Source organism: Pongo abelii, chromosome 7 (assembly GCF_028885655.2).
Source record: "Pongo abelii isolate AG06213 chromosome 7, NHGRI_mPonAbe1-v2.0_pri, whole genome shotgun sequence".
In the NCBI taxonomy this organism is placed as follows: Eukaryota; Metazoa; Chordata; class Mammalia; order Primates; family Hominidae; genus Pongo; species Pongo abelii.
The window spans coordinates 127516448-127530303 of record NC_071992.2 but is presented as its reverse complement, the minus strand read 5'-3'; positions in this window follow the sequence as shown (position 1 = coordinate 127530303).

The following is a 13856-nucleotide window of genomic DNA, read 5'->3' as shown; positions in this document are numbered from 1 at the left end:
GGTACTGGTATCAAAGTAAATACATAGACCAATGGAACAGAATGGAGAACCCAGAAATAAAACCAGATATTTACAACCAACTGATCTTTGACAAAACAACCAAAAACAAATTGGGGAAAAGACATCATATTTAATAAATAATGCTGGGAAAATTGGATAGCCACATATAGAGGAATGGAACTGGATCCCTTTCTTCTACCTTATACAAAAATGAACACAAGATAAATCAAGGACTTAAATCTAAGGCCTGAAACCATAAAAATTCTAGAAGATAACTAGGAAAATCTCTTCTGGATATTGGCTTGGGCAAATAATTTATGTTTAAGACCCCAAAAGCAAGTGCAATAAAAACAATGTAATTAAATGGGAATTAATTAAACTAAAAAGCTTCTGCACAGCCAAAGGAATAATCATCAGAATAAACAGAAAACCCTCAGAATAGGAATATTCACAAGCTATGCATCTGACAAAGGACTAATATTCAGAATCTACATGGAATTCAAATAAATCATCAGGAAAAAAAATAATCCCATCGAAGAGTGGGCAAAGTACGTGAATAGGTATTTCTCAAAATAATATGTATGAATGTCCAACAAATACGTGAAAAAATGCCCAACATCATTAATCATCATGGAAATGCAAACTAAAGCTATAATGAAATACCACCTTACCCTACCCAGAATGGCTATTCGTAAAAAGTTAGAAAACAATAGATATTGGTGTGTATGTGGTAAAACAGGAATGCCTGTACACTGCAGGTAGGGATGTAAATTAGTAAAACCTCTATTGAAAACAGTATGTAGATTTCTCAAAGAACTGAAATTAGATCTACCATTCAATTCAGTAATACCACTACCGAGTATCTACCCAAAGGAAAAGTCACTATGTCAAAAATGCATCTGTACACATATTTATCACAGCACAATTCAAAATTGGAAAGATATGGAATTAATCTAAGTGTCCATCATCCAATAAGTGTATAAAGAAAATATTTTATATATAAAAACACATTATATATATTTATAAATATATAAAATATATATTTACATATATATTTTTGTATATGTCCATGTCCCCCAGAAAACTATACTACAAACTATACTACAAGGCTACAGTAACCAAAACAGCGTGGTACTGGTACCAAAACAGAGATATAGATCAATGGAACAGAACAGAGCCCTCAGAAATAACGCTGCATATCTACAACTATCTGATCTTTGACAAACCTGAGAAAAACAAGCAATGGGGAAAGGATTCCCTATTTAATAAATGGTGCTGGGAAAACTGGCTAGCCATATGGAGAAAGCTGAAACTGGATCCCTTCCTTACACCTTATACAAAAATCAATTCAAGATGGATTAAAGACTTAAACGTTAGACCTAAAACCATAAAAACCCTAGAAGAAAACCTAGGCATTACCATTCAGGACATAGGCATGGGCAAGGACTTCATGTCTAAAACACCAAAAGCAATGGCAACAAAAGCCAAAATTGACAAATGGGATCTAATTAAACTAAAGAGCTTCTGCACAGCAAAAGAAACTACCATTAGAGTGAACAGGCAACCTACAAAATGGGAGAAAATTTTTGCAACCTACTCATCTGACAAAGGGCTAATATCCAAAATCTACAATGAGCTCAAACAAATTTACAAGAAAAAAACAAACAACCCCATCAAAAAGTGGGCGAAGGACATGAACAGACACCTCTCAAAAGAAGACATTTATGCAGCCAAAAAACACATGAAAAAATGCTCACCATCACTGGCCATCAGAGAAATGCAAATCAAAACCACAATGAGATACCATCTCACACCAGTTAGAATGGCGATCATTAAAAAGTCAGGAAACAACAGGTGCTGGAGAGGATGTGGAGAAATAGGAACACTTTTACACTGTTGGTGGGACTGAAAACTAGTTCAACCATCGTGGAAGTCTGTGTGGCGATTCCTCAGGGATCTAGAACTAGAAATACCATTTGACCCAGCCATCCCATTACTGGGTATATACCCAAAGGACTATAAATCATGCTGCTATAAAGACACATACACACGTATGTTTATTGCGGCATTATTCACAATAGCAAAGACTTGGAACCAACCCAAATATCCAACAATGATAGACTGGATTAAGAAAATGTGGCACATATACACAATGGAATACTATGCAGCCATAAAAAAGGATGAGTTCATGTCCTTTGTAGGGACATGGATGAAATTGGAAATCATCATTCTCAGTAAACTATCACAAGAACAAAAAACCTAACACTGCATATTCTCACTCATAGGTGGGAATTGAACAATGAGAACACATGGACACAGGAAGGGGAACATCACACTCTGGGGACTGTTGTGGGGTGGGGGGAGGGGGGAGGGATATCATTGGGAGATATACCTAATGCTAGATGACGAATTAGTGGGTGCAGCGCACCAGCATGGCACATGTACACATATGTAACTAACCTGCACATTGCGCACGCACATGTACCCTAAAACCTAAAGTATAATAATAATAAATAAATAAATAAATAAATAAATAAATAAAGATACGGAATTAATCTAAGTGTCCATCATCCAATAAGTGTATAAAGAAAATATTTTATATATAAAAACACATTATATATATTTATTTATAAATGTATAAAATGTATATTTATTTATAAATATATAAAATGTATATTTATTTATAAATATATAATGCATATTTATTTATAAATATATAATGCATATTTGTTTATATACAAAATGCATATTTGTTTATATATATATAATGCATATTTGTTTATATATATAAAATGCATATTTGTTTATAAATATATAAAATGCATATTTGTTTATAAATATATAAAATGCATGTTTGTTTATAAATATATAAAATGCATATTTGTTTATAAATATATAAAATGCATATTTGTTTATAAATATATAAAATGCATATTTGTTTATAAATATATAAAATGCATATTTGTTTATAAATATAGAAAAATGTATATCTGTTTATAAATATATAAAATGTATATTTGTTTATAAATATATAAAATGTATATTTACATATATATTTTTGTATATGTCCATGTCCCCCAGAACTCCCCTAAGGTTGTAGGCTCTTGAGATAATAATCCTTAGGATATATATATATTTATATATGCCTTGAAATACTACTCAGCCATCAAAAGAACAAAATAATGTCTTTTGCAGCAGCTTAGATGGAACTAGAGACCATTATTCTAAGAGAAGCAACTCAGCAATTGAAAACCAAATACTCTATTTGCTCACTTACAAGTAGGAGCTAAGCTACAGGTACACAAAGGAATACGGAGTGGTATAACAGAGTTTGGAGACTCAGAAGGGGGCAGGGTAGGAGGGGGATGAGGGACAAATAACTGCCTATTGGATGCAATGTGTACTACTCAGGTGACAGGCGCACTAACATCCTAGACCTCACCAGTGTACAATTCATCCATGTAACCAAAAACCCCACTGGTACTCCAAAGCTATTTAAAAAATAAAGAGAAACTCTCTCTCTCTCTCACACACACACACACACACACACGAAGATGAAACTATTTTTTAATGTAAAAAAGATGTTATCAGATCCATAGAGAAGGACATAAAATCTAAGCCAAATAGATTTTGCAGACTTGAACATAAAATGTGTTCCCATTTCTAGTTAGAATGTAGAGGGATGAGGAAGTCCTTCATGTCTTCCAAAATAACAAGATAAAGAATAAAAACTTCACCTTATATTGTTTTCCCCCCACTAATAGCATTTATTTATTACAAGATGCTTAAAGATAGAGACACTTCTCATTGGATTTCAGGAAAAACTGTAAAACACTGGGGAAATCTCCCATTCCCCAAGACAGTTTTTGTTGTTTCTGATGCCCAAAGCCACATGGTGCCTTGGCTCCTGGGTGGGCATACCCTTAGGTTAGATTAATGACCTTGCCCAGGAAAAGGCTGCTGCATATGAAATGGTCAAAGATCATCACAATAAAGGGCCAGTTGAAAATGATAATAAGAGGCTTGAACGTCAACTTTAGGACATCCCCAGTGGTGGCAGCTGCCTCACACTCTTCTCATCAAGTTGTGGCATGGACTTATGAACCACCTTTTACATCTTCAGCTGGACCTCTTGGGTGATGCCTGAAAAGTTTTCCTGGTTGGTGAAAAAGTCTGCAATGTCCATGCCCCCTCAGAATTCCCCTGAGGCTGCAGGCGCTTGCGATGATAATCCTTAGGATATACAAATCAATTTGGCTCACTGGGAGTGGGCAGATGGAATTAGATATTCCTGAAGCTGGGCCTGACAGAGAAGAGAGCAGCAGCTCATCTCACAGCCAGACCCTCACTGATCCGTCATGTGATCCCTCCACCTCCTGCCTCCCAGTCTGACCAGCTTTTAGCGGACAGAGGAAGGGACAGGGCAAGAAGCAGGATCTGCCTCTTTCTTTATCTTACAAGCAGCTTTCTCTTGGGGCCTCTGAATTGCATATTATTTTATCCTTAACAATTCTTTTGAGGCTGATTCACATGCGATACAGCTGGTCCAATAAGCATTTAAGACAATGATCCCCAGGGTACCCCCTGCAAGAAGCAGAGGAGTAAAGGGAGCATCCAGCTTGGAGCAACAGTCCTAGCCTCAGCCATGCTGCTAATGCTGTGACTTCAGTCAGGTCTTACCCCTCTCTGTGCTAGTGCCTGCTTTCATGCAACGAGGTTGTTGAATACAACTGTCTCAGGGCCCTTGGGTGCTAAAGCTCAATGCTTCTGCAAGAACTCGATGATTCAGCCGACTGTCTCCAGTAGACAAAGCAGGTATAATTTCTAGAAAGGTAATTGGAATTATGCTTGAAGGTAGAGAAGAAATATAGGACTAGGGTAAGCATCTACACTTTTTACGATATTAAGGCTTTTATTTTATTTTATTTGTACTGTAAAGGGAGAGAAGATGTCTGAAACTCTGAAATTGAAGAGGAACAGTGAAAGGAAACAGACTGTTCAGCAGGTAGAAAGGAATGCATGAGACCCTCTCTTCATTGAGCCAAAGCAGCCCTATGGGAAGCCTGGAGATGAGCAGCCAGCCAGTATGAATTTTAAGCCTTATTGTTCAAAAGGAATTGAAGAAGAATTAAAAAATGAGTCAGATGAAAAAAGAAGAATAAACAGCAAAGCAGTTAATTCAATCCATCCATATAGTTACATTAAATAAGATGGAAGTAAAGTTTTCGATTAAAAATACTTTGTAAGAATAAAAATAAATATAAGCATTTTTATGAAAAATCAGAGACTTTCAGATAAAAGCAAGACCCAAATATACATGTATTTCTTTTTCATTAAGTACATTTGGAAAGTAAAAACATGAAAAAAATGCAAACACTATGAAAATTGGTGTGGCTATGCCAAAGTCAGAAAAATAGACTACAAAACTCTGAGTATTATCACAGATTAAGAGGTCATGTGTAACAAAATAATTGATTAATCAAGGAGATACAATAATCTTAAATAAGTGTGTACTTAAAAAGAGAATTTCAAAATACATGAAACAAAATTTCATGCACCTAGAGTACAAAATTAAACGTCCACAGAATTTTTCACCCCAACTCAGTAATTTATAAAATAAATAGAGAGGAAAAATAAATATAAAGAAGATATGAACAGTGCTGTCAACTATGGACCAAAGAAAAAAATCACAGAGGAAATTAGGAAATAGTCTAACAGTATAAATGAAAACAAAACTCAAACTTTTATGCTGTGAAATTAACCAGCCATTAGAAGAATAGGTATAGCTTTAAATCTTTCTGGTGGAAAAGAAGAAACATATAAACATCAATGAAATAGGCATAAATCTTAGAAAGCCTGAAAAAAAAAACCCAAAATAAATCCAAAGTGGATAAAGGAAGAACAAAAATATATTGAAAAAAAAAAGTGGAAATAAATTAATGAGAAAAATGAATAAGAGAGAAAACCTATCAAATGAAAAGCTAGTTCTTTGTAAAGACTAGCAAAATTGATAAAATTCTAATTTCACTTATTAAGGAAAAAAATGAGAGAGACAAAAATTACCAGCATAAAAAATAAACATCAGACAGCACTAGAGATACTATAGAATTTAAACTGATAATGGGTGATTATATAAACTAATGGGTGCCATATGATTTTTTAATTTATCTAAGCAAGTTTCTTCTAAAACATAAATTATCAAACTGAAATAAGAAGAAATAGTAAATCTGAGTAGTTTTATCTTTCTAAATAAATAGAATTTACTTTTGAACATAATTTTACAATGAAAACTCAGGCCCAAATAGCATAATTGCTGGATTCTAGCAAATATTTAAATAATAAAAAGATCAATCATACATAAAAAACTTAGAATTAGGAGTATACTTATCCCTTACCTGACCAAAATCTTTGTTCTAAAACAAGCAATGATATTTTGGCACAGAGTGAACGGTAGCAAACCCTTATATTTCCAGTCTTTGGTTAAAGTACACTATTTTTGAGGGTGGGACAGAAGCAAAAACTGTTAAGTCATAGAGGAGAAAAAAGAAACTAGTTTGTACACAGGATCCTGCTCTGGTTAATAAATAAATAAATAAATAAGCTCCACTCTACTGGAGGAATGTCAGAAAATGTTTTCTTCCCACAAATACAAGGCAGAGAGATCTAAACTTATTATAACAAAATTTTAAAAATTGACCTGACTCTCAACTTTATAAATTCCAAGCCCATAAATATACAAATAAAATATAATAATGTATAAAATCTCTTTAGGGTTAGAAAATTTTTTAAAATGTACTGTCCAATGTCTTTTCAAAATGAAATTTCCATCAATAAATTAATTGAAACTAATCATATACAATATATTTTGTATTAAAGAGTAATTTATACCATCTATTTAGTGTAAAATTTAATATGCATAGAATAAATTTTAGAATATGCCATAATTAATTGTGGAATTATTGATTAAATTTGTTTCCTTCTTTCTTGCACAGTAATAGAGAATAACCTAGACCTATGGCTATCTAGATATAAAATATATTGTTCATCTCTTTAAACAAATTGTTACTTTTGAGCATACTTCTAAGTTCACACAACTGAAAACTAAATAGAAGTATTGTGTGCCATTTCACCTGACTCAATTTAAAGAAAATTTCTCCTCTAGATTTTCAACTCCTCTTTTCCTGAGAGCCAGATCCCGAACACACCAGAAAACACTTTTGCCTTTGTAAAACCTTCTGACAAATTGACCTTGGGGAAATACTTACACATTCTTTTTCTCAGTTACCTGAACTATAAAAGTAGTAGAGTAACTGAAACTAGATTTACCATATGCATCAAAAAATTAGAAAACCGAACAGTTATTGCACAGCAAGCAGACATGACTGTGATCCCTGAAAGTGAAAAAAGCCCCCCAAAACAGGAGGTGCATATTAACATTGCCCTGGTTTTTTGCCTGGGGATATTTTTCAATCCACGCATCAGAAAGGAGAAGCCTAAGTAGACAATGGCCATCTCAGAGCTTTGGAGATAGAGACTGGAGTTTGAAATGTAAAATAGTCCCTGGAAATTGTAGGCATAATATCTGACATGAGGGAGACATACAGAGTAAGAGCTAAACCACAATAAATCATCTGGATTCTTTGACGTAACATATTCTGATCATGCATAAATGCCACCATTCCCCCCAAAACAAGCAAACAAACAAACAGCTGCCAATAATGACTGATTCCCAGAGCTCACATGGCGTGTGAGAAGATTAAGTTCATATACCCAGAATCAAGAGAGCTTGTTGAGCAGTTGGAGCAATCAGTAAAGAACTAGGAATAAACATGCTTTAGCAGTAAGGGTAAATTAAGCCAAGTAAAGGCCACTGCAGACTTCTCTAACAAAATTTATAAACAAGCTCCTTAACAGTCAATCTGATTTGCTAGTAACTTGATAGTTACATTAAAGGAAGAAAAACAAACCTAAACTGCCACAATCTAACAACAACGCCTGGTGTCTAATCATATATTATTATAAATTAAAGAAACAGAAAAAAATTTACTCATAATCAGGAGAAAAATATGAATTAACGAAAACGGCTGACAGAAGGACTTAAAAAATGACAGAAGATAGGACTGACAAGCAATGACTTTAAGGAGCTATAGCTAATATAAATGTGCCCGATACTTTTAACAATGCATGAATATAACAAGAATAGAATAAGAAACAGATGGAAAAGGTAGAAACGAAAAATGAAATGTCTTAAGTGAAATTTTTCTTAATTAGGTTAGATCACATGAGAGGTGGCAGAAGGAAAAATCACTAAGCTATGCGACAACAATAGCACCTACCTAAACTGAATCGCAAAGAGAGAAAGGAAAAAATATATATATATAAACAGATTGTCACTAATCTGTGGTACCTTATCAAGCCACCTAATATAAATGTTACCATAGTTCCCTAAGGGAGGGGCACATAAGAATATATATGAATAAATAATACCCTAAAAGTTTCTTGGTTTGAAGGAAAATGTACCGAAGCAAGGAGCTCAACAAACACTAAGTAAAATAAATCCAAATAATATAACACAAAATCACATCATAATCAAATTCATAAAAGAAAGACATACAGAAAAAAATGTTAGAACACTGATATGAAAATACAAGGCATACAAAGGAAAAATCTTAAAGTCTGACCTGAGACTTCTCATCAGAAAATAAGCAATTCAAATAACAGTAAAGAAACATCTTTAATGTGCCAAAAGAAAAGAAAGAACTGTCAACCAACTCTTTAAATATATAGTTAATGTATGCTTTAAAAGGGAATGTGAAATAAAGACATTAACAGATGGGCAAAAGCAGAGAGATTATGATGCCTGGAGAACTGCACTGCAGGAAATGCTGAAGGCAAACACTTCCATCTCCTGCATAGCATGTAGAAAACCAGAAAGTACATCATTCCCACCCTGACAACTAGACACAGCTGGGTAATCTATAAAATAATAACTTTTTCTAAACCTAGCAGAGACCTGAGTTCATATGACAATCAACCAGCCTGAAAGCTAAAGAAGTCAGCACCTTAAATAAGCACTGTCTAGGCAGGAAAGAAGAAATTGCTAAAATGTTTACTGAATTGCCAAAGGCCAAATGTGATCTAGTATGTGAGTATAGAAGCCCAGAGGAATTTGTACAAAGTTGAAGGCTATTCTCCAAAGATCTCACTGAGTTCTCATGAGAAAGATCGAGGGCTGGGAGAGTCCAGAAAAAGCTTCTCTTGCTGGTGCAGGAGTGGGAAGGAGAGTGATATTGCTGTAAGAAAGGCACAGTATCTTGCCTGGTTCTTTCTACTCTGAATAACAAAAAAAAAAAAGTTAAGCTTCTTCAGGAAGGGCAACAAATTCTGTTACCCTCGGTGCACACATGAAGACTCATAACAGCTGGGAGAAGGAAAGACAAATAAAATCTCCTACCTCTCAAGGTTGGGCAAGAAACCATCCTGTGTTCAGGCTGTTAGAGAGCCTGCATCCCTCATTTTACTGGTTCAGCCTCAGTTTTTTTTCAGGACTCGTGTCACTAAATGTTCGGTCTGGCTTTTTCAGTGACCCAGGAGAATTTGCCGGAAGGGCTCAGTGTCTGATTTTGTTGCTGGCAATTTTGGCATTCATCAAGGATAACAGCCAGATTGGCACTGGTGAGAGAAAGTCCATAGTTCTTGGACTCGTACACAGCCTCCGTTCCTGTCAAAATAGATATTCCCTTCCTGGGCCTATTTTACTGATATGGGAATGAACAAGGAAAAAGGCAAACTGGCACACAGATGCCAAATTGGCCCTATTTGGTTTTTGAGTGTCATCTCTGTGATGAATGGTTTCTTAGTGGGTATTAATGTAATTCACCTAAACTGTATATATTGTGCTTACTCTAATCCATTCATCTACATGCTTCTTTTTCAGATCTCTTTGTCTCAGTATTACAATATTAATTTCCCCCAGGATCTTGATCAAACAGACAAGACATTTTCCATTGCCCTATCTGTCACAGGTGTCAGTGTGTAACTACTCGCTCAGATCACTTTTTCTTTCATTTAAAATGAACAACATTGTGTCTCTTCCCTATCACCAGAGTTATCTTCTGCCACCTTTTTGTCATGTTTTACTGCTATAGCCATTCTTACTAAAAAAAAAAATGTGTAAGAGAAGAGTTAAACCAGCAAGAAAGACTTTATGACTTAACAGCAGGGAAGAGAAATTCAACTCAACTTTACTGGAACAAAAGATAGCAGTGTTTTCAAATGCTGGGGTGAGCTAATGAAAAGAAGTACTAGAAGGTGTTAGGGGATGTTGATCAATGTGATTAGGCCGTATATATTTGCTTTTTGATACTTATTGAAATTAGGCTCTTACCTTCCTGTAGAAAATAGGTGCTGCCTTTTAAGATGATTATGTTTCATAGGGATGACTTCTAGGGCCTTGACAAAGACATTCCTGAATTGTAACTCTGGCAAGAGACTGGGAAAGGATATACATTGCAAATAAAGTGATAAATCATTTGCAATTACAAGGTTTTTGTTGTTGTTGATGTTAAAGTAAATGCTCTAAGAAAAAGGATGCCAAGGGACTCGAGTCCTGATGAAGCCTATCTAAAACTGCCTCAAACTGAGGGTAATTTTAAGAAGGTTTTGGTCAATATACAACTAGCATAAACAAATTATGTTGAACTATATAATAACAGTATTTGAAGCTTTCAACAATTCATTAGGGAGAACAATTCAGAAAGAAAAAATAAAAGTGAGCTGAGGGAGAGGCGTCAATGCAACAGATTCATTTGTGTGTTCTGAATTTGCTTGGAACTGGTCTTAGATGAATCAAATCTATCATTCAATGGTAAGCTGCATGATTATCAAATCAACAATTCAGCAAATAGGTGAAATACCCATCTTTTATTGGACAGCCTTTATCACATAGCAACCTAAATTTTCTTGCTAAACAAGTCTGTTCTCACACTGCTAATAAAGGCATACCCGAGGCTGGGTAATTTATAAAGAAAAGAGGTTTAATTGACTCACAGGTCCACATGGCTGGGGAGGCCTCACAGTCATGGCAGAAGGTGAATGAGGAGCAAAGTCACATCTTACATGGCAGCAGGCAAGACAGCTTGTTCAGGGGAACTCCCATTTATAAAACCATCAGATCTCATGAGACTGACTTACTATCACGAGAACAGTATGGGGGAAGCTGCCCCCATGATTTAATTATTTCCACCTGGCCCTGTGTGGAGACATGTGGAGATTATTACAATTTAAGGTGAAAATTGGGTGGGGACACAGAGGCAAACCATATCATTCTGTCCCTGACCCCTCCCAAATTTCATGTCCTCATATTTCAGGACACAATCATGCCCTCCAACAGTCCCCCAAAGTCTTAACATAATCCAGCATTAATCCACAAGTCCAAGTCCAAAGTCTCATCTAAGACAAGGCAAGTCCCTTCCACTTAGGAGCCTGTAAAACCAAAAGCAAGTTAGTTACTTCCCAGATACAATGAGAGTACAGGCATTGGGTAAATACACCCATTCCAAATGAGAGAAACTGGTCAAAACAAAGGGACTACAGGCCTCATGCAAGTCTGAAGCCCAATAGGGTAGTCAAATCTTAAAGCTCCAAAATGATCTCCTTTGACTCCATGTCTCACATCCAGGTCATGCTGATGCAAGAGGTGGGCTCTCACGGCCTTGTGTAGCTCTGTCTCTGTAGCTTTGCAGCGTACAGCCACCCTCATAGCTGCTTTCACAGGATGGAGTTGAGTGTCTGAGGCTTTTCCAGGCACACAGTACAAGTTGTCAGTGAATCTACCATTCTGGGGTCTGGAGGACAGTGGCTCTTCTCATGGCTCCAGTAGTCAGTGACCCAGTGGGGACTCTGTGTGGGGGCTTTGACTCCACAGTTCCCTTCCACACTGCCCTAGCAGAGGTTCTCCATGAGGGCTCTGCCCCTGCAGCAGACTTCTGTCTGGAAATCCAGGCATTTCTGTACATCCTCTGAAATCCAGGCAGAGATTCCCAAACCTCAATTCTTGACTTGTGTGCACCATCAGGATCAGCAAATGTAAGCCACCAAGGCTTGGAGCTTGCACTCTCTGAAGTATCAGCCTGAGCTGTACATTGGCCCCTTTTAGACACTCTGGGACTCACGGCACCAAGTCTGGAGACGCACAAAGCAGCAAATCCCTGGGGAAACCACTCCAGTTTTCCCTCCTAGACGCCCCACCCCTGTGATGGGAGGGGCTTCTGTGAAGACCTCTGACATGCCCTGGAGACATTTTCACTATTGTCCTGGCAATTAACATTTGGCTCCTTGCTACTTATGCAAATTGCTGCAGCCAGCTTGAATTTCTCCCTAGAAAATGGGTTTTTCTTTTCTACTGAATCATCAGGCTGCAAGTTTTCCCAACTTTTATGCTCTGTCACCTCTTGAATGCTTTGCCACTTAGAAATTTCTTCCACCAGATACCCCAAATCATCTCTCTCAAGTTCAAAGTTCCACAGATCTCTAGAGTAGGGGCAAAATGCTGCCAATCTCTTTGTTAAAATATAGCAAGAGTCACCTTTATTCTAGTTCCCAGTAAGTTTCTTATCTCCATCTGAGACCACCTCAGCCTGGATTTCATTGTCCATATCACTATCAGCATTTTGTTCAAAGCAATTCAACAAGTCTCTAAGAAGTTCCAGACTTTCCCACATTTTCCTGTCTTCTTCTGAGCCCTCCAAACTGTTCCAACCTCTGCCTGTTACCCAGTTCCAAAGTTGATTCCACATTTTCAGGTGTCTTTACAATGGCACCTTACTCTACCTGTAACAATTTACTGTATTACTCTGTTCTCACACTGCTAATACGTGCATACCTAAGACTGGGTAATTTATAAAGGAAAGAGGTTGAGTTGACTCACAGTTCCACATGGCTGGGGAGGCCCCACAATCATGGCGGAAGGCAAATGAGGAGAAAGTCACGTCTTACATGGCAGCAGGCAAAAGAACTTGTTCAGGGTAACTCCCATTTATAAAACCATCAGATCTCATGAGACTTATTCCCAATCACTAGAGCAGCATGAGAAAAACCCACCTCCATGACTCAGTTACCTCCGCCAGGTCCTTCTCAAGACATGTGGGGATTATTACAATTCTAGGTGAGATTTGGGTGGGGACACAATTCTAAGCCATATTAATGCCCTAAATGGCAAGTCTTTTAAACAACTTTTAAACAACAGTTCTGTTGTTTAAAACTGAACTGCAGAGTAAATTTTACTCCTACTTGCAATCAAATTTTATCAGTATCCTGAATAACCAATAAATGGGTAGAAGTAGTATATATATGTAAGTGTGGTAAAAATTCACTGAATTCACAGAATTTCCCCAAAATTAAGTACTCTCGTTTTTTATTAGTGGCAGAAAATTCAAAGTGCAGCAACTTATCTCTTCACTTACCTTATCTCAGAATGCCTCAAATGACAAAATTCCATCAGACCTCCTCTGCACAATTGGTCTCAGAATCTTTGTGGTGTTTATCCAGTATCATCTGACATGTATGTATTTTACTAAAGCATTTAGAAACCTTGCCATTTCTTTCTCACTAAATCTAATTAGCATGATGTCACAAATATAGTCGATCAGCATTAAGTTTTGTGCAACATCCAGACAACTAAAGCTCTCCCTGGTGACTACTTAAGACTGACAGCAGGAGAGTTAACATCACCAAACGGCTGGTCTAAAATTGCAAAGAAATGGTTGCCATAGCTTTGGCTGGATTAAGTAGTGATTCTGACGGATTTTAAGTGGTACTTGAGTGGTTGTCTGATAAATAGGACTTCCATATCCCTT